A 3312-nucleotide genomic window follows, 5' to 3' on the forward strand; every position below is an offset into this window, starting at 1 on the left:
GAGTGTTACAGGGTGGTATCCATTGTGGGATAACAGCTCTCAAAGACTTCATGATTACAGAAGTGAGTGTTACAGGGTGTGGTAGTCATTGTGGCATAACCAGCTCTCAAAGAACTTCATGATTACAGAAAGTGAGTGTTTACAGGGTGGTACGTCATTGTGGCAGACCGGCCTTAAGAGTTCTTAGGAACAGGAAGGAGATGATGGTCGATCTGAAGATGTGGAGATTACAGACTGGGAAAGGAGAGGTTGAAAATGACTGTGAATTGCCTGCCAGCTGATCTGAGGCATGCTCTGAGAAGACACCCTGGAAAGTACTCTCTGGCCCACCGGCATTGGTGGTGTTGAGCGCTGATTAGACGTTTACTCATGTCAGCTGCTCAGGAGAGCGAGATTACGCAGTCCTGTGTGTTGGTGGATGGAGGTTTGGTTTAAACAGGACAAGGTGACCGCTCAGTTTAAGACCTGAGGTTGGTCCACAGGCAAGGTGGCATCGTCAGTTTAGACTGAGGTTTGCGCGTAAACAGGGCAGGTGACCACTCAGTTTAAGGACTGAGGTTATGGTCAAACAGGAGTGAGAACACCACACACTACTAACAATATTCATAAAGAAAAATATGTTTTATTTTATTTAACTAGGCAAGTCAGTTAAGAACAAATTCTTATTTACAATAACAGCCTACCGGGGAACAGTAGGATAASTGCCTTGTTCAGGGGCAGACCTTGTCAGCTTGGGGATTTGATCCAGAAACCTTTCGGTTCCTGGCCCAACGCTCTAACCACTAGGCTACCTGCCGCCTCATATCATATTCCCTCCAACACAAGCTAAATCTCCACCAACAACCATGTACACAACATCCAATATGGATCACATTCAAAGAGATTTTCATTCTTTCACCTTAAGAGTAAAACACTTCATCTCTCCCGTGATTGTCAGACAGGCAATACTTGAACACACACAATCCCCTTATAAAGGTGAGAAAGAGGACACCAGACAACCTATGAGAACTACAATGTTCAATACAATGTTGATCTCACGTTGTGCGGTGGTTTAGAGGGGCCAGACTGAGCCCAGCTGTGATTAAGTCAGTGGATACAGTACATTAGTCAGACTGTCAGGTAAACCAGTTATTACAAACTGAAACAGATGATTAAAGAAACGGCTATGCCAGGTATGTTATGAGTGATCCTCAGCGTGGTCTTCAGTAGGGAACAATGTTATGGAATGTACAGATAGAAATATATTGTGTAGAACGGACAAACTGCTCTGTCATCATACAGAGTAAAGAGAAATTCAGAGTCCACAGACACAGAGTCTGGTGGCTTTATTGTGACATTAATCCGGCTCTGTGACTACCGTTGGTGGGGGACCCACAGCCCGACCGCACACCTCCCTAAAATCCCCAACCAACGCGGACCCGCGGACCCGGCCTCTATTCATTTGAATGTGGTGACGGTTGGAGAAATTGATTGAGCTGCGCTGAAAATTCGAAAAGTATGAAAGCCAAAGGTCCAATATTCCACAACACTGCTGTGCGGAAGAGTATACAGTTTGGACTCTGATAAGCGCGTTCAGAAGGTTGTGCAATCCTGAATTCCACCCAGATATTAGTGTTGTCTGTTCTACTTGATTCTACTTCACGATACTGAGATATGAAAAGTAGCAGACTAGTGGTTTGAACTGTCAGTTAAACTGGTTGAAACCAGTTGGTTCTGTATGTCCAGGAGCCATTAATAGCTAAAGGAGGTGATTATATATCCTCTCTGTAAAGACTGATTTCTCTTTCTCTAGAAAATGGATGAGACAGAGCTGGAGAGAAGTGGAAGATTAATAGAGAGAGAGGAGAGAGAACAGGGAACAGTGATAAATATAGATTGAAGAGAGAGAACAGGAAACAGTGATAAATAGAGAGAGTGGAGAGAGATCAGGAAACAGTGATAAATATAGATTGAGGAGAGAGAACAGGAAACAGTGATAAATATAGATTGAAGAGAGAGAACAGGAAACAGTGATAAATAGAGAGAGTGGAGAGAGATCAGGAAACAGTCAGAGAAAATGTGAGAGAGTGAAACTGTTCTGTTGCAGACAGATGGTCCTCACTGGTGGGGTCGAAGCCTTCCTGCTGGTGGGGTCGAAGCCTTCTCACTGGTGGGGTCGAAGCCTTCCTGCTGGTGGGGTCGAAGCCTTCTCACTGGTGGGGTCGAAGCCTTCCTGCTGGTGGGGTCGAAGCCTTCTTGCTGCGGTCCGACTGTTGCTGTTGTGGCCACTGTCTGTTGCGGTCATAGTGTTCTTCTGTCTGGCCAACCGTTCACTTTTACCCCAGAGAGACATGGCCATACGCTCGTTACTGCCCGTCTCTCAGCTAGTGACACTGAGGGGAGAATCCAGAGTGTGTGTCTCTCTCTGTCTGAGCGTGTGTGTGTTGGTGAGGAAGTCAGATGTGGGGACGCTGCTGGCAGCCTGGTGAACGGTAATGGCTGTGACTCCCTGGGGACACAACAGGAACATATTCATACTATTAATCTAATAGCTTATTAGATAGGTACGAATACAACATATCACCAGCGTTAGTGGTTCAACACCAGTGGAGGCTGGTGAGGGGAGGACGGCTCATAGTAAYGGCTGGAATGGAGTCAATGGAACGGTATCAAACCTGGAAACCATGGAAACCACAAGTTTGATGTATTTGATAYCATTCCACTGATTCCACMATTCCACCTACTCCAGTTATTACCACAAACCCGTCCTCCCTAATGAAGGTGCCACCAGCCTCCTGTGTTCTACACAGTATGGATGGCGAATAAGAGTGTGTCTCACCTGTTCTGGAGGGATTGATGWGGGCCCCAGCTAGTGCTTCTCTCAGGATGCCAATGGCCTACAGAAGAAAGATACACTTATCATACACCATGTTATCCATGTGTTATCAGTACAGGACAAAAGACTGGTACACAGGACAACTTCATTCATTAATCTCTCAACTGTCATTCTCATTGTTCATTATGCTGTGTGTTTGAGGCATCTGGAGCGACTGACCTTGAGAATCATGATCCTGATCCCCGGAGAAAATCACAGTCTTCTACATCTCCACCTGCTGGAAGGACACGCCAATCTGAGAGAGGGAGGGACGGAGGAGTACGGAGGGGAGGGGGAGAGGAGGGAGGAGGAGAGGCATGGACAGACAGGGTAGGGACGGAGGGAGGGGGGAGGGAGGGAGGGGGATAAAGAGGTGAGACTTTGGTTGCAGTAGGATAAAGATGCTGGGTTTTTTCAAACAGATACTCTGCTTGTACTGATGTGGATGATGATGCTGG

The 3312-nt window shown here is 46.5% G+C and overlaps 1 long non-coding RNA gene across 1 annotated transcript; it reads right to left on the reverse strand.

The window, feature by feature from the left end:
• Positions 1–606: 606 nt before the first annotated feature.
• On the reverse strand, positions 607–3119 carry LOC111957102 (uncharacterized). The gene is made up of 3 exons (XR_002876336.3): positions 3035–3119; positions 2819–2876; positions 607–2488 (listed from the first exon to the last, which is right to left on the reverse strand). It is a non-coding gene; the product is annotated as an uncharacterized lncRNA (long non-coding RNA).
• Between the last annotated feature and the right edge of the window lie 193 nt (positions 3120–3312).

Source organism: Salvelinus sp. IW2-2015, linkage group LG32 (assembly GCF_002910315.2).
Source record: "Salvelinus sp. IW2-2015 linkage group LG32, ASM291031v2, whole genome shotgun sequence".
Lineage (NCBI taxonomy): Eukaryota > Metazoa > Chordata > Actinopteri > Salmoniformes > Salmonidae > Salvelinus > Salvelinus sp. IW2-2015.